At 41.2% G+C, this 19300-nt stretch overlaps 1 protein-coding gene across 2 annotated transcripts in view; it reads left to right on the top strand.

Moving 5' to 3' along the window:
• Positions 1-19300, top strand: part of THSD4 (thrombospondin type 1 domain containing 4) — a 644254-nt gene that overhangs the window by 543565 nt on the left and 81389 nt on the right. The window lies entirely within an intron of this gene.

Genomic DNA, 19300 nt, shown 5'->3' with positions numbered 1-19300 from the left:
CTCCTTGATGAACCACCCCCCCCACCCGGTTCACTCTACTTCCCTGTAAACCAACCACCCCACCCTCCTCTTCCGCCCTCGAGCACCACTTGCAGAGGCAATAAAGTCATTGTTACTTCACATTCATGCATTCTTTATTAATTCATCACACAACTAGGGGGATAATTGCCAAGGTAGCCCGGGATGGGTGTGGGAGGAGGGAAGGAAAAGGACACACTGCAGTTTAAAACTTTAACTCTTATTGAAGGCCAGCCTTCTGATGCTTGGGCAATCATCTGGGGTGGAGTGACTGGGTGGCCAGAGGCCCCCCCACCATGTTCTTGGGCATCTGGGTGAGGAGACTATGGAACTTGGGGAGGAGGGCTGTTGATTAAACAGGGGCTTTAGCGGCGGTCTGTGCTCCTGCTGCCTTTCCTGCAGCTCTACCATACGCTGGAGCATATCAGTTTGATGATCCAGCAGCCGGAGCATTGACTCTTGCCTTCTGTCTGCAAGCTGACGCCACCTATCATCTTCAGCCCGCTACTTGCTCTGTTCATCCTGCGATTCAGCCCGCCACCTCTCCTCTCGTTCATATTGTGCTTTTCTGTAGTCTGATATTGACTGCCTCCATGCATTCTGCTGTGCTCTGTCAGCGTGGGAGGACATCTGGAGCTCCGAGAACATATCATCCCGAGTCTGCCGTTTTCTCCTTCTAATCTTCACTAGCCTCTGTGAAGGAGAAACATGTGCAGCTGGTGGAGGAGAAGGGAGAGGTGGTTAAAAAAGACACATTTTAGAGAACGATGGGTACACTCTTTCATGTTAAATTTTGCTGTTCACATTACACCGCACATGTGCTTTCGTTACAAGGTCGCATTTTTCCTTTTATATTGATGGCCTGCCAGTTTGGTGTGAGAGATCACTCACGCAGTGCCAGGCAACAGATTTCGGCTTGCAGGCAGCCATGGTAAGCCACAGTCTTTTGGCTTTTTTAACCTTCTTAACATGTGGGAATGGTTTCAAACAATAGCGCCCTTATTTCCCATACCAAGCACCCGTTGGGTTGGCCATTTAAAATGGATTTGCAATGTAAAAGGAGGGGCTGCGGTTTCCGGGTTAACATGCAGCACAAACCCAAGTAACCCCCTTTTTCCCCGCCCACACCCAATTCTCGGGGATGATCACTTCACCCCTCCCCCCCCAACGCGTGGCTGACAGCGGGGAACATTTCTGTTCAGCAGAGCAGGAACGGGCACCTCTGAATGTCCCCTTAATAAAATCGCCCCATTTCAACCAGGTGACCATGAATGATATCACTCTCCTGAGGATAACAAAGAGTGATAAGGAATGGATGTTGTCTGCATGCCAGCAAACATGGGACCATACGCTGCCATGCTTTGTTATGCAATGATTCCAGACTACGTGCTACTGGCCTGGCGTGGTAAAGTATCCTACCATGGCGGACGGGATAAGGCAGCCCTCCCCAGAAACCTTTTGCAAAGGCTTTGGGAGTACATGAAGGAGAGCTTTCTGGCGATGTCCCTGGAGGATTTCCGCTCCATCCCCATACACGTTAACAGACTTTTCCAGTAGCTGTACTGGCCACGATTGCCAGGGCAAATTAATCATTAAACAGGCTTGCTTTTAAATCATGTGTAATATTTACAAAGGTACACTCACCAGAGGTCTGGGAGCATGCCTTGGGTGAGTTCGGGGGTTACTGGTTCCAGGTCCAGGGTGATAAACATATCCTGGCTGTTGGGAAAACTGGTTTCTCCGCTTCCTTGCTGCTGTGAGCTATCTACATTATCTTCATCCTCATCTTCCTCGTACCCCAAACCCGCTTCCCTGTGTGTTTCTCCATTGAAGGAGTCAAAGCACACGGTTGGGGTAGTGGTGGCTGCACCCCCTAGCATGGCATGCAGCTCCGCGTAGAAGCGGCATGTTTGAGGCTCTGCCCCAGACCTTCCGTTTGCCTCTCTGGCTTTGTGGTAGGCTTGCCTTAACTCCTTAATTTTCATGCGGCACTGCTGTGCGTCCCTGTTATGGCCTCTGTCCTTCATGGCCTTGGAGACCTTTTCTAATATTTTGCCATTTTGTTTACTGCTACGGAGTTCAGCTAGCACTGATTCATCTCCCCATATGGCGAGCAGATCCCGTACTTCCCGTTCGCTCCATGATGGAGCTCTTTTGCGATCCTGGGACTCCATCACGGTTACCTGTGCTGATGAGCTCTGCATGGTCACCTGTGCTCTCCACACTGGGCAAACAGGAAATGAAATTCAATCGTTCGCGGGGCTTTTCCTGTCTACCTGGTCAGTGCATCTGAGTTGAGAGTGCTGTCCAGAGCGGTCACAATGAAGCACTGTGGGATAGCTCCCGGAGGCCAATAACGTCTAATTCCGTTCACACTACCCCAATTCCGACCCGCTAAGGCTGATTTTATCGCTAATCCCCTCGTCGGAGGTGGAGTAAAGAAACCGGTTTAAAGGGCCCTTTAAATCGAAAAAAGGGGCTTAGCCGTGTGAACTTGTCCAGGCTTAATTCGATTTAACGCTGCTAAATTCGACCTAAACTCGTCGTGTAGACCAGGCCTCAGATAAACAGAGTTATATGTAAAAAGCAACAGAGAGTCCTGTGGCACCTTTAAGACTAACAGAAGTATTGGGAGCATAAGCTTTCGTGGGTAAGAACCTCACTTCTTCAGAAGCTTATGCTCCCAATACTTCTGTTAGTCTTAAAGGTGCCACAGGACCCTCTGTTGCTTTTTACAGATTCAGACTAACACGGCTACCCCTCTGAGAGTTATATGATGCACTGAAGAAAAGTAAATATCAGTTTTGACCATTGTATTATTTTTATTGTATTGTCAATCTTCAGTTTCACCACATTTTTTGGTATCCAAAATTAGTACATACATTCTTAATAAATACCTTCTGAAATTCAAAGCAGTTTGTAATGATTAATTAATCCCATTTTTACATTGCTAGAAATGCTTTTTTTCCCCCCATCTTCCTGTTTCACCTTTCTGTTATGAGGAGATACAGCATCGGCTTTCTGCCCAGATGATTTCAGAATCTGTTGTTTTTATTTAGTTCTGTTGTAATGATTCCAGCCCTTGGCAATAGTGTGAGTATAAAGCGTTATAAAAACTTTCTGTTGTGCCAACTGGACCAAAGTATGGGGTAGGTGCCCATGTGCACTTCACTAATCTGTGCATTCTGACTCAAGTGGCCATGTTGTGATTGGATTAGGAGATAATTCAATTGAGTTTATCCAGCTTTAGGATTTATGCCAAATGTGTGATGTTTCTATGGTGAGTTAGTTAATGTGCAGTTGCGCTATACAGGAACAACTTACGAGTTTAGGACCATTAATAGTCCGTTGGATCAACTATTGTAATATAAGAACCAGATTCAATCTGGGGTTTTATAAATAAGATGACCATTGAATATCTTACAGGTTTAATGGGAGTTGCATAGATAAAACATCACATGCTACACTGAAAAGTAATCCCCATCAGAGACTGCTAGTGTCCAGATCTGAATATTGGTCACTGCTTCTAAGTACCGGATTTGCAGGTATTCACAATGAAGGAATATTTCCCTATTTTATAGTAGGAAAATAACTTCTATTCAAGGTTATTTCTTCAATGGGTGTAAATTAGTGCAACTCCATTGAAGTAGATGGGACTGTGTTGTTTTACACCAGCTGAGAATCTGGCTCACCATTTCTTAAAATTTTAATCTTCATTATGCCTTGCATTCCCACAGCAGGAAATTAAAGATGCATGTCTAGGCGTGTGAAAAGACTCCTACAAATTGGCTATAAAATAACAGGCAACTCTGAATTTTGGGGCTGTGGTTCTGTTGATTGATTATTGTGACATCCTAAACCACAAGAGCAACTTGAGATAACTTCTGCCTAAAACAGAATAGGAGGCTCACAATTCTAAGTATATCTATTGTATTCTCTGTATGATATGCATGGTCTTCCCCTTCTTTCCTGCTCTCTCTAATGCTACCTTTTTCCTTCCTCTCCCCCTTGCTATTTTCTCTCTCCCAGTTTCTGTGTCACCCAGTGTATCCCCTTTCCCCCAGTGTTTTCAGGATGATGGGTAAAATTCTGGCTCCATTTAAGTCGGGGCTGGCAAATTTTTTGGCCTGAGGGCCACATCGGGTTTCCAAAATTGTATGGAGAGCCAGTTAGGGGAGGCAGTGCCTCCCCGGCCAACGCCCCCATCCAACCTTCCCCCCACACACACTTCTCCCCCGGGACTCCTGCCCCATCCAACCCTCCCCGTCCCCTGATAGTCCCCCCGGTACTCCTGCCCCATCCACACACCCCTGCTCCCTGTCCCCTCATCACCCCAGGATCCCCCACACCGACTGCCCTCTGCTGCCCCATCCAACCCCCCCTCCTTCCTAACTGCCCCCCCGGGACCCCTGCCCCCATTCACATCCCTGCCCCCAGACCACTACCCCGAACTCCCCTGCCCTCTATCCAACCCCCCCCCCGCTCCCTGCCCCCTGACCACGCCACCCAGAGCACCAGGACAGGCAGCCGTGCCGCCCGGCTGGAGCCAGCCACGCCACCGCACAGCACAGAGCACCGGGTCAGGCCGCGGCTTTGCAGATGTGCTGCCCCAGGAGCTCGCAGCCCCGCCACCAGAGCATTGTGCCGGCGGTGCAGTGAGCTGAGGCTGTGGGGGAAGGGGAACAGTAGGGGAGGGGCCGGGGGCTAGCCTCCCGGGCCAGGAGCTCAGGGGCCGGGCAGGAGGGTCCCGTGGGCCACATCCGGCCGTAGTTTGTCAACCTCTGATTTAAGTCAATGGGAGTATTGCCTGTCAATGAAACCATGATTTCACTTGGTGCTTCCTAATCTCCTACCTTTATGAAATTCCTATACAATTGAATAGAAAATGTTCTCCTTTCTATATATTTTTGGACCATCACATTGTATTTAACAGAAAAATTATCTCATATATAGAATTCTGTAGGATGGTATAGTAAAACAAATGTATAGAAAGGCTATCCTTTCTGTATTAAACTCTATAGGGCTGTTGAGTAATTTCTATAGAACCCTGGTTGTTTAACCTCGGTTGAGGATTATAATTATATTTCCCCATGAGGGGACACTTTCGCATTTGCACTTATTACTGAAGACAATTTTACCTCCTGTTTCTTGCTGTAGTGGCTTTGTTATCACCCTTCTCCCACCTTCTCACTGCAGCAGCTATTGTGAGGGCTTGGGATGCAGGAAGTGGCTGTTTCCCATAATTCAGCATAACATAATACTTGTGAATTGTAAAGGGGAGGGATAACTCAGTGGTTTGAGCATTGGCCTGCTAAACCCAGAGTTGTGAGCTCAGTCCTTGAGGGGGTCACTTAGGAATCTGGGGCAAAATCAGTACTTGGTCCTGCTAGTGAAGGCAGGGGGCTGGACTCAATGACCTTTCAGGGTACCTTCCCATTCTATGAGACTAGGTGTATCTCTATTTAGGGGCTAATTTAGCTACAACAAGTCAGGAAAAAGATCTTGGAGTCATCGTGGATAGTTCTCTGAAGATGTCTACGCAGTGTGCAGAGGTGGTCAAAAAAGCAAACCGGATGTTAGGAATCATTAAAAAGGGGATAGAGAATAAGGCTGAGAATATATTATTGCCCTTATATAAATCGATGGTATGCCCACATCTTGAATAATTCGTACAGATGTGGTCTCATCTCAAAAAAGATATACTGGCGCTAGAATAGGTTCAGAAAAGGGCAACTAAAATGATTAGGGGTTTGGAACGGGTCCCATATGAGAAGAGATTAAAGAGGCTAGGACTCTCCAGCTTGGAAAAGAGGAGACTAAGGGGGGATATGATAGAGGTATATAAAATCATGAGTGATGTGGAGAAAGTGGATAAGGAAAAGTTATTTACTTATTCCCATAATGTAAGAACTAGGGGTCACCAAATGAAATTAATAGGCAGCAGGTTTAAAACAAATACAAGGAAGTTCTTCTTCACGCAGCGCACAGTCAACTTGTGGAACTCCTTACCTGAGGAGGTTGTGAAGGCTAGGACTATAACAGAGAACTGGATAAATTCATGGTGGTTAAATCCATTAATGGCTATTAGCCAGGATGAGTAAGGAATGGTGTCCCTAGCATCTGTTTGTCAGAGGATGGAGATGGGTGGCAGGAGAGAGATCACTTGATCATTGCCTGTTAGGTCCACTCCCTCTGGGGCACCTGGCATTGGCCAGTGTCGGTAGACAGGATACTGGGCTAGATGGACCTTTGGTCTTATGTTCTTATGTTAGGGTTTTTTTGGTGTATCTGTTGCATATTTTGTACTTACATGGGTTTCTGGAGAATAAGATTATAATGTCTGTGGTCACTTAAGATTTGATCTGGAATGCAGGCCAGTTCAGGACAGCAGTCTAGCATGTGGCTAAAAGCACTGAAGTCAATGGAACTTAACCACATGCTTATAATTAAGCCTGTACTTTAGAGATTTCCCGAATATGGGTACTAGTAATGTTTTTAGGAAAATTAAAAATAAGATTAGGTCCATAAGGAAGTCATATTCTTAGTTTTAGAAGAATTCCTGAAAGTCAACAATACTGCCTTCATTTTTCTTTTTGTTTGCAACATACAGTAAGTTTTATGGACTCCCTATTTTAAAAATCAGAGCCCAAATATGGATTCAGGACTATCTATATTTCTGGTTTTGTTTTCTAGCTGGCTGACTATTATATTTTAAAAAGAGTTCAAAATGAATAACAATGCTATTTACAGTTTTTAAAATGGATCTTATGCAATCCCTCCACAGTGCCCGTGTCTGGGTAGATGATATATCCATTTCTGTTCCTCAGAGCACTTGTGGTCTCTTGGTCTGCATCTGTAGTTAATATTCTCCTCTGCTTTGCTGCTGTGGTTGCACTGACTTGGCTTCTGATGTCAAGAAAGTAGGAAATATGGAATGTGTAGCTGACTAAAGAGGAAGTTAAATCATTGGAGTGGTGGATTGCAGGGCAGCACTACAATAAATATTCCAAGGTGAATGGTGATTCTTTCTGAAAGATACAGAAAACCATGCAGGCTGGGACCTTGACCCAGCCCCACACACTCTACTTTATAGTCATTAATTGATTGTTATGATACTCCTATTAAGCAGGTAAATATTCTCTCTCTTTTGTAGATAGGGAAACAAGGCAGAGATATTAAAGTAACTTTACCAAAGCCACACTGGGAATTATTGTCAGAGGTGATCTTAGAACACACGTGCTTCGGGCTTGTCATGCTTAGACCTTAGACTGTGCTTCTCTCTCTTTGGAAGATCAGAAAATTGTGGTAATAAGTAATAAAGGTTGCTGAAAGAAAGCAATAATATACTATATAAATGCTTCTTTTAACTCTTAATAGTGCCTTATGTGGAGACTTTACATACATTAATCTGTTTATCCTAGAACTAAATCTTTGGAGGCAGGACTTCATCGTCTTATGTCTGTGAACGGAACCTAATATACCACAGTGAGACCCAAGGAACTTTGGTCATCACCATAATAGACATAAATAATAATAACAACAGTGAAAGTGTAGCCTAATTTAGAATTAGCACTCAGCAATATATACTTCTGATTTAACAAAAACCAGCCCCAACCCATGATTTAAATGTAAATCGGGTCTGTAATGTTCCTCTACATTCTTGGTTCTGCTAGCCAGGAAAAACAAAATAAGTCCTGAGTATGTGTGTAAGAAATAACGACACTGATATTTTATGAAATGTTGACCCCAAAGTACTCCTAGCAATATTGTAAGATCTTCTCAGAGTTGGATTCTAGGTTTTTGATGCCATCGAGTATTTGAGATAGCAGAGAACAAGCTGTACCTGCCAACATTATGACCTCCAATAATAGAGGATCTAAAAAAGATACCCAATCTGAAACACTAAATTCTGGAATGGGATCCCTTTCAGTTGTTCTGAGATTAGCAACTAGGGAATAGCTACGGGACAACAAAATGGCAGATGAAATTCAGTGCTGATAAGTGCAAAGTAATGTACATTGGGGAAAAATCAAAATTGGAAAAGGTACAGAGAAGAGAAACAAAAATGATTAGGGATATGGATCTGCTTCCATAAGAGGAGAGATTAAAAAGGCTAGGTCAGTTCAGTTTAGAAAAGGGATGGCTAAGGAGGAGTATGACAGAGGGCTATAAAATCATGAATGGTATAGAGAAAGTGAACAGGGAAGTGTTGTTTATCTCTTCTCTTAACACAAGAACTGGGACTCACACAATGAAATTAATAGGTAACAGATTTCAAACAAACATTAGGAAGTACTTCTTCACACAACAGACAATCATGCTGTGGAACTTGTTTCCAGGGATGTTGTGAAGGCCAAAATATAACTGAGTTCAAAAAAGAATTAGATAAGTTCCTGGAGGACAGGTCCACCAATGGCTACTAGCCAAGATGGTCAGGGGTGCAAACCCATGTTCTGGATGTCCCTAAACCTCTGACTGCTTGAAGCGGGGACTGGACCTCAGACATGGATCACTCAATTATTGCCCTGTTCTGCTCATTCCCTCTGAAGTATCTGACACTGGCCACTGCCAGAAGACAGGATATTGGGCAAGATGAACCATTGGTGTGATCCAGTATAGTCATTTTTATGTTTATTCTATGAAATTTCCAGACAAAATAGCAAGGCTGGAGAAAGTACGAAAGTCATCAGAAAGGTGTGGCACTTAAACGTGATCTAGCAGTGAAACCTTAAATTATGCAGACAAAAGGACAATTATATACCATAGATACTGCAAAATATAGGCTTGAAATGCACTGTGATATCTATTAATTGCTAAATTATACCTACTGAAACTGCAGACAGTTATAAAAGGAATTGTCAGTAATGATAACATTTGCATTTTTTCTTACAGGATTTTAGATCTCTGTTAGCAGGGTAGTTTGAACTTGTTTATTGTTTAGAAATGGCATTTTATGAATCTGAAGTAAAAAATTACAAGACTCTACGTCTCTTCTCGACAATGATTTGGCTCTTCCATGAACGCAATGCTGCAATCACTGAAACATCGCTGCACATAATTTGGTACTGAAACAGAATCAAGACTAAACTGATCATTCATTTCTAGCATTTGACTGATAAATAAAGCATAACATTTTTTAGTAGTAACCAGCCTATTAGGAATTATGTTTTAGCCTCTTTGTTATACAGTCACACAAAAAAGATGTTTAAGATGCACAGAAAACTTCCATGTTCTTAGTGGATCTCAGAAATTTAAAGAGACATTGCCAAGTAATTTAGGGCCAAAATTCAGGTTAAATGGAGGGGGTGGACGTGAAGGAGGAGGTCTTAAAAACGAGTATTAATAGAAATGGTTTTTATGACAGTTTATTCTTTATAAATATTTGCTCTGAAGGGACTGCATCTGAAGCATTCAGCAAGTGCTGGATCATAAGATCCAGAAAGTGAAACTGTCTAGAAACCAAAGTAAAATTGACTGATCTGTTTTCATCATCTCTGCAGACTGAATTGCAAAAAGTAAGCCAGCAGGGTAAACAGTGAAAAGTAAATTAACTTTTCAAGGCTCTTGCACTTTTAGCACTCTAACCTGGTATTACTGATACAGGTATGGAAAATATGGCCTGGTATATTCCCTCTGTGCAGGCGAGGTGTCCTCCATGTGCATACACCATTTGGGGACTGTCCCCACTTTCTGGGGCCCCAGAAAATCCCCTCCACTGGGGAACTGAGGCTCTGCAGCGTATGGGGAACAGAACTGTGATACAGGAAGGTAGAGAACAGGGCATATTGTGCAACATCATCTCCTATGGAATCCCCAGGCTTCCCTGTGAAAATCTGGCTGGAGGTAATACAGCCCTGAGCCACTTGAACTCACTCCGCATCCCCTCCATGGCTGTTATTGAGCAGCTGCAGGAGAACCGGGCAATGGCAGCCAGAAGGGCGAGGAGGGTAGGTAAGCAGCACAGAAGGAGGAATCAAGATTCCCTTCCCCCACCCCCAAGCCCTTTGTCAGCCTCACCTTGCAAGTATTTCCATGGCAGGGGGTAATCTGGACCTATATTTTTTAAATATTATTTTTAGTGTCACCGTTTCTGACTGTTACACACACACAATATTTTTTCTTAAAGTAAATGCAGCCATGGTAAATACATCTTTCTGGGATGTATTAGTAGGAGTGTTGTAAACAAGACACGTGAAGTCATTCTTCCGCTCTACTCTGCACTGATTAGACCTCAGCTGGAGTATTGTGTCCAGTTCTGGGCGCCACATTTCAGGAAAGATGTGGACAAACTGGAGAAAGTTCAGAGAAGAGCAACAAAAATGATTAAAGGTCTAGAAAACATGACCTATGAGGGAAGATTTAAAAAAATGGTTTTGTTTAGCCTGGAAAAGAGAAGACTGAGAGAGGACATAACAGTTTTCAAGTACATAAAAGGTTGTTACAAGGAGGAGGGAGAATAATTGTTCTTCTTAACCTCTGAGGATAGGACAAGAAGCAATGGGCTTAAATTGCAGCAAAGGAGGTTTAGGTTGGACATTAGGAAAAACTTCCTAACTGTCAGGGTGGTTAAGCACTGGAATAAATTGCCTAGGGAGGTTGTGGAATCTCCATCATTGGAGACTTTTAAGAGCAAGTTAAACAAACACCTGTCAGGGATGGTCTAGATAATACTTAGTCCTGCCACGAGTACAGGGGACTGGACTAGATGACCTCTCGAGGTCCCTTCCAGTCCTACGATTCTATGTATTCTGTGTGCATGCCCCATGCACCAGAGCCAGAGAACTTTGCCTAACAGTACATATTGATTCACTGAAGGCTCAAGGCCTGTGGTTGGAACAGGAAACTTCTCTACATGTCCATGTCCTGGAGCTTTGTGTTATCTACAAGGCTTGTCACACCTTTTAAGGTTACATCAAGGACTCAGCAATTCTCATACTCACTAACAATACCCACCATGATGTATTATTTGAATAGGCAGGGGGAAGCTCACTCCAACATGCTTTGTCAGAAGGCAGTCAAAGTCAGGCAGTTTTACATTAGGGAAAACATTTCCCCCAGGGCCATTCATTTGCCTGTGATCCACAATCACCTGGTGGATCACCTCAGCAGGGCTTTCTCTTTGAATTATGATTGGTCTCTGAAGCCAGCATCCTGTGGTCCATCTTTGTAGTTTTGGGCATCTCAACAATTGGCTTGCTTGCCATGAGAGAAAACCAGAAATGCTGTCTGTTCTGCTCTCAAGGGGATCTCAGTCCAGGCTCCTTGATCAACACTTTTCACCTCATCTGGGAATCAGCACTCCTGTGTGCCTTTCCTCCAATTCTGTTCATCCTGCAGTTCATTCTTAAGCTGCAATTGGACCATGCCAAGCTCATTCTCATTGCTCCAGTGTGGTTGAGACAATGTTGGTTTCCCAACCTCCTCACAGTATCAGTCAGACCTCCCATATCCCTTCCTCTTCACCCCAGTCTCCTGACTCAGCATCAGGGTCAGGTTTGAACCCAGCACTCTGCTCCCTGCATATCACAGCATGGATAATGCATGGTTAGATGAAGAAGAGGAATGGTTACTACCTGTAACTTGCTCTTTGAGATATGATGCAGATGTGTATTTCATGACCTGCCCTCTGTCCCCGCTGCATTGGAGTCTGCACTTCTGACAATGTGAAGGAACTGAGTGGGCCAAGGTGGTGCTGCCCTTATACAGCCAGGGGAGGGGCTACAGCCACAAGACATAAGCGCTGCCCTTATGGGTACTGCTAGATGAAGTTCTCCAGCTCTGGTGTGTGGAGTGTGCACACCCATATAGAATACATGTCTGCATCACATTTCAAAGAACAACATTTACAGGTAGGTAATTGTTTTTCAAGTCTACAATACAAAATTGCAAAGTATTGAACTAAAGACATTGACTGAATAATACCGCATGACAAGGTGATATGAAAAATTATAATAAGTGATGGGAACAGTCTGTGTTAAGCAGTGGTCTTGACCCCTTCTTTACCATTAATATCCTGTAAGGAAAATCAGTAAAATTCATCATCCGTTTTTAACAGCAAAAAAGTCACGAGTCTAACATTGTCAAAAATTATTCTGTAAAAAGGTATCCAACAAGTAGTACAATATCCAGAAAATAAATGGAACAGGATTTAAAAAAAAAAGAAAAGAAAAAATGCCTTCATTTTAATTTGATGAAAATGGAACATTTCATGTTGGATTATTCAAGATGGTAGAGGAGGCATTTCTAAAATTAAGTCTATTGATTTAAACCATCAATTTTGCTTGTAGAGAAGTCTGGCAAGTCCAGACTGATTCATAGAAATTGTTGCCTCTTACTTGACTACTCTATAATAAGGATTCTGGATTTAAGATTAATTCTCTTTAGCATAATTATCTAGCTACCAATGCAATTAATTTTTTGAGTAGTGGTGAAGTCCCATTCAAAGTGATTCTGAATATTAAAGTATCTGTCTTTCAAATTGGTGCAAACATTGTAAATCACATATCGTTAAAAACAAACAAACCTGTACCTTATTCATTGGGAACTGTATCAGTCCATGATATATATGTGCCCTTGCTCTGGAACACCTATAAAAAATACCCCAGATGGCAGGACATAAATCCCATGTGTATTCCCTTCTTGATTGCTTTACCAGGGAAGGGTTGAACCTGCTTAAGCAGATTCTCTGGGCAAACTGGAGGGAAAGTATTTCATGCTACTCACTCTATCTAATTCTTCCTAATGGGAAGCAGAGGTCTCTTTGATTTATCACTTTGTGATCCTATACTGACCTGGTGCCTGCCTTCCTGCCTTTTTGGTGACAGCTTTATTGATGAACATTTTGAATAAAAACACATACTTCAAAAAGGACTTATGGTGTCCTGTAAAGATAGAGACTAAATGATATGCTGTAGTGGGAAAAGACAGGCCTGATGATAACGACAGAAAGAGGGAAAACTGCTTTTATAAACATCTGTCATCATCAGTTAAGAACACAGCAATTTACATTCACTTTTAACTTTTTGCAGAGTTTAGTAGATTCACTGCACAAGAAAATGCAAAATTATTGCTCTTGATCGTCTAATTAGAAAACATTCCTGCTTGAAGAAGTGTCCAATAAATTGCTCATGTATTGAATTTTAATTCTTTATCTAATAAAAAGCTTAATTTAAATGAATTCAGAAGTGATTAGAACCCTGTAAGTTGAGGCATGCTATTTAAAAATGTACCAAATGTTTTATTTAGCTCTTATTAATGCTTAAATAACTTTGTATACAGCATAACGAGCGACTGTTTTTAGGATAATTTTTTCTAATTGCCTGCATCATTGCTCATTGGCAAAAGAAGACAAAGCAATATCCTTTATGAGAAAGTGATTTCATCAAAACATAGCTTCTTTCATTTAAGAGGGTGTCTAGCTTAGGAGTTCCATAGTGTCATCCTGGAATGTAGTGGCTTTCAATTCTAATATCCACCTCAAATTGGTATCAAGTATCAGAGGGGTAGCCGTGTTAGTCTGGATCTGTAAAAAGCAACAGAGAGTCCTGTGGCACCTTTAGGACTAACAGATGTATTGGAGCATAAGCTTTTGTGGGTGAATACCCACTTCGTCAGATGCATGTCAATTTGGTAGTAACCCAAAATCAGTAGTAGAATCTGCTGCCATAAAATTGCATAAGTGAAATGAGGCGGTGGTGGTGCCAGTCCAGTTCTTAGTGGATAGCTGTCCATATATTATAAAGAGAATTTGAAGTGACATTAATTGGCTTCTTAGTTATCAGTCTCAGTGAAAAGGCCAAGGAATTAACAAACGTAGGGATCAAATTATCCTCCCACCTTGAGAGGTAGTCCCTCCGCATCAGGGGTGAGGCATGTTGTTGGAGTAGTGTATGAAGTGCTGCCTTCTGCTTTTGCTGCATTTGTTCTCTCGGGGAACAGAGGAATCCAGTTTCCAGGGAAGGTCACCCTGGGCTTTACCATTCTCTGTTCAAAGTAAGAATGATGGGGCACCATCCAGCTCCCCTGGACTGCTTTGTCTGACCAGCATTCCTATTAGTTATACAGTAGTTGGTGGTGAGATGATTGTGTCTTTGTAACCCCATGCACCACACAGATCATATATGCTTTGCAGCTACTATCTCAACAACTGTTAATCCAGCATCTTTCATAAACACTAAATTCACTTACCAACAAAAGATGTATTCATTTTATTACATGCTAACAAAGAGATAGCAGAACCATCAAGAGCTGACATTCGGATAATGAAGGGAGCCTGATTTAGCAATACATTCATTTTATGTCCACATTTTGTTGTTTCACATCTCCTACTTCATTTTTCACAAAATGAAAGAACCTGCTGAATACTTGTCATAGTAGTTTTCTTATGGTACATGTTGATATCTTTCTTTTTTCTTTAATTTGTGTAAGAAATAAAGAAACACTTTCAAAACATTAATCTGGTGTATACAATTAACTGAAGTACCTCACTGGTAAAAGTGAAATAAGGAACATTTGAAACTCATTTTAATTAGATAACATAAGCCAGAGACAGATGTTTGCAGGGCACCGTTAGCGGGAAAATGCAGTTCTCCTGCGAGTCAGGAACACACACAAATGTATTCTTTCTACTTAAGAAACCCCAAAACCCCCACCCAACATACAGTATTGATTAACTCGTTTCTTAAAATAGCAACATTTGAAAACAAACAAACATAAGGCCTGATCCAAAGCCCATTGAAGATAATGAAAAGACTCCCTTGACTTCAACATTTTTTGGATAATTCCCACATTGCAATTTTTATTGTTATCATTCAAGTTTCATAGTTCACTTTCCATCGTAGAATCACCAGTATACAGAATAATAAACTAGAAATAATGTATTTTTCTGAAACTTAATTATTTTGTTGTTTACAAAATTATTCCCAATCTGCACATACCTGTGGTACTATGCTTCACTATGTAATATTTTAATTAAAAAAGAAAAACAAATAAATGATTAATCTTTTCATGAAAAGAAATAGTCCCACTGATATTCATATGATTGTTGTTTTATAAACCATAATTTTGTATTTCTATTTGTGCTATGTTTATAGGACCTTTATTGCCTACTGCGTATTTCAAAAATATTAATTTATGATCACCAGCATTAATAATGAAACTATAGACCTAGAAATGGAATTTACAAGTTAATATCATGATTGTTATAAAGAATCAATTCCTGGAGAACAAGAAGCAATGTGGCTGGGAAACATGCAGGAGGGCAAGTCATGGGAGAATCTTGATGTCTAGGAGAGAGATTCTTTATAAGATTCTTAAAAGGCATATTGTTAAGTTCTCAATAGACAGGAAGATCTCTCAGGAGGTGAACTATAGGATGTGTTTGGGGAAATATGTGGGAGGACAGAGCTGAAATTTCAGAAAGTTCAGTGATTCAAGTTTGAAAAGGTTCTGAAGTTTTGGATCCATATATGACGGGACCTGGTCTCTAGGCTTTGGAACATCAGCTGGAACTCTCACAAGATCAGGTTCACTCTCTGTTTTAGCCTAGCTGTAAACACCGCATTAAAAGGTGTCTGGGGTTTGTTTGGTGTGTCTGCTTCTGGTCCTGGCTGAAACCAGGAAGTGCAGAAGTGTACATGTGTTGTGTTTTGTTTTGTTTTGTTGTTTAAAGTTTATTCATATATTAGAGTGCAAGTTCTTTCGGGCAGGGGCTGTGTAGTACCTAGCAAAACAGAGCTCTGATCCCAATCTGAGTGCTTTGGACCCTACTTTAATATAAATAATAATAGCTTTGAAAATGCTAAAAAGTTTTGAAAATTCGGCAACAGGTTGTCTCAGGCTAGGATTTTCAAAGAAGCCTAATAGTTGGGGACCTAACTCCCATTTTTGCTTTTGAAAATCTCCACCGCTTTTTTTGATCTTTATTATTATTATTATTATTTCTATTACCCTACGGTCTTCGTCTTTGGAAAATTGTGTTAAGGAGGCTCCGCCATCAAAGCCTGCAGACTAGGAGCCCTAGTCATGGACCGGGACCTCATAGTGCTAATGCACAGACGGAGATGAAGCAAAGGACCTGAAGGGATGTTGTGTTATGTAGCAGAATCCTGATTTAGGGCCCAATCCTGTGGGCTGTTGAACATCTCATGAGAGTTGCTAGCAACCCTCCACTACCATTGGAACCAGTGCTTTATAGGATCAGGTTCTTAAGGATAGGTTTATCCTTACTGATTAGAATACTCCCCATTTTGTGAATAGCTCTTGAGCTAGGGTAGGAAGCTATTCACGTCTAATTCAGTTGGAGGTTTGCCATTGACCTCAATAGGAGCAGGTTTGATCCCTGAATATTTTATTTTTAAGGGCTAATAATAATGAATTCAATTTATAGGAGGAATTGTATATTAAATTTTTCCCACCAAATTTTAGCAAGTGATATTTCACCCATTTCTCTAACTATAACATTGAACTAGTTCTAGTTCTAGTAACAACTGCATTTCTAACACTGAAAAGAGTTATTTCATGACAATCCATGTGTGATACCTCCACTTATACTCTCATTTTATTAAATTGAAAAGGCTTTTTAGATACTTGAGGCACTTGGCATTTGGCTGCTTGCCACTTTATCCACCTGAAATGTTGTTTTTTTCCCTTTCTTAGCTACCAAGTACTATGTTACACGTTGTTTTTAGACGGTACCCACCTTGCCATGTTATTTAATGATATGTAACAGATTATTCATCCCACACTGTTAATGTGTGTTTAGCCCAGCAGACTGGAAGGCATGCTACATTTTGTAACATTTGAATACTAAAAAGTTTGTTGTCCTAACAGGTTTTAATGGGGAGAGTAATAGGGAGAGTTTCTACAGTCCACAGACATTAAGAAGTTACCACTGGCTTAAAAAGTTATACTGCATAACTATGATCAACGTGTGAGCTATTAACCTTCACTATTCAAATTAGCAGATGGTCTGATACACACTAAACTGCACTGTTAGAACTTCCCTAATACAAGTCAAATATGTTTCATTTAATTTTTCCAATACCAAATTATGCATGGCATTTATCATCTGACTAGTTTTGTTCTCTTACATGGGATGCCATCATATCAGATCCTTATTTCTCAGTTATACCATTATAAGATATTTAATCATCATCAAATTTATAAATCTTAGTAGATTTACTTCTAACAATCCTACTACAAACTGGTTTTCCTGTATGAAAATGACTGGTAAAGAGGAAACTGTGTGTCTTTCTCCCCTCTTTCATCACAGAGCCTAATCAACAGTAGTCGCATTATCTGCTGCAACTATTCTCTGGACAGCTGTCTCTGAAGAAGTGCCTTGTGATATCAAACAAAACCGTTTTTGCCAAAATGATACTTTAAATGGCAGAAGAAAATGCATTTTAAACTTTACTTTTATTTAATATAAATACCAAAAATATATTAAAAATCTGATATCATAGTGCAAAATTGTTTCAATTATGGTATGAATGTGAGTAGTTAACAAATTATGCCACTTAAGCAGTGCAAGTAACCAACAGAAGTCAGGAGAAATCTAAATTTACACCAGAGGTGCTATACTGTTGGGCTCCACTGTGTAAACTGGAGCTTGAACTGCAATTTCCTGCCTAATGATATACTGATTGTGTGTGTATCAGCTTAGTACAGTGTAGTGAGTTTGTGTGCCAATGGCAGAGCTAATGTGATCAGTGTGTGATTAATGGTAAATATTCTGAAAATGTGCTATGTGCTTATTTAATACTATCACAAAAATTCATCACTGCTATGTTCTATATTGATAACACATTTTTTAATTTAATACATAGTGCTGTTTCAATCAGCAGCACTTGTTCATTTGCCCATTAAAAATACCTTCTCTCTTTTTTTTAATGATGTGGTAACTGACTGGGTCATGCCAAGTATGCTTGCTGTCTGCCACCACGAAAGCGTGCTGTGCAGCTCTGGGCTCTCCCTTGCAGACTTGACTTTAAATTTGCTTCCCTTTGTCTTAATAAGCTCTGACACCAGCTCTAACTGTGCCCCAGATGGTCTTGCTCTAATTAGGTTCTCTTTTCTTGAAGACTTGTTCTTTTCAGTCTAACAAGTCCCTTATGTACCTGCTCCTCCTTTTGCTGTTCCACCTTGTACTATCCACCCATGAATTTAGCCTATGGTGCATCTTTCTTGTGATAAATATTGGATTTCTAGAGTGAAATCATGACCACATTGAACTCAGGGGGATGTTTGCCATTCACTTCAATGGGGCTGGGGTTTCACCCTGTATTTCCCACTCCTGTCAAATATAAGTCTCCCAGTCTTCTCCCCAAAGAAAGGAAGTATTCCTTCATTTTATGATTGTATATGGTTATTCAGCAAGCAACAGGGTGTCAGTGAAGGTCCTAGTCAAGCTGGAGTATCCCTCTTAAGAAATCACATTGAAGATGGCACCGTTATTTGTTTGTTTTCCCGTATCTTCCTGTGTTCTTTCCCTACAGCTCTCTCTTTGGGGCAGGACCAAACAAAATGTTTGAGTGATTCTCATACTTTATATCCATTTTAATATAAGGGTAATCAAATTGTGTCCATCTGGTGAAGATTTTATGTGGTTTTGAAGCAATTAAGTAGGACTTAGGACATTGTTCCCTCAGTCCATAAGGGCCTTAGAATATGAAATAGATAAGCTACATTACTCTATCCATGTTACTGCCAGATTTTGAGAGGTTTATGGAAAAAATATTTTTGTATGAATCTTTTTATTAGTACAAAGCCTACATACTATAGTGATGGATGAATGGATTAAGGTAGATAACCAGCCAGTGTACAGTTTTTTTCACCTGTCCAAGTTTTCGAATGTAAACTAGTTGGCAAAAAAAAGGTTTTATAAGGTAGTATTGGAAAAGAATCCCAAATCACTCTATGGTCTGTAAATTATCAGTGTTCTCTGAACTCCAAAGGGCACTCTGGTTATGCTGTTCCATTTCTCATAAGGTCAGAAGGGACCATCGTGATCTTCTAGGCTGACCTCCTGCACATTGCAAGCCACAGAAACTCACCCAGTCCTCAAATAGACGACTGACCTCTGGCTGAGTTACTGAAGTCCTCAATTCAGGGTCTAAAGACTTCAAGATACAGAGAATTCACCATTTACACTAGTTTAAACCTGCAAATGACCCATGCCCCATGCTGAAGAGGAAGGCAAAAAATCCCACGCAGGCTCTCAGCCTGGGGGAGAAATTCCTTCCCCACCTCAAGTATCGCAATCAGTTAGACTCCGAGCATG

The sequence above is a fragment of the Chrysemys picta genome, chromosome 10, assembly GCF_011386835.1.
Source record: "Chrysemys picta bellii isolate R12L10 chromosome 10, ASM1138683v2, whole genome shotgun sequence".
NCBI classification, from domain to species: Eukaryota; Metazoa; Chordata; order Testudines; family Emydidae; genus Chrysemys; species Chrysemys picta.
The sequence above is the reverse complement of the archived record's forward strand: the minus strand, read 5'-3'. Positions and strand labels throughout refer to the sequence as shown.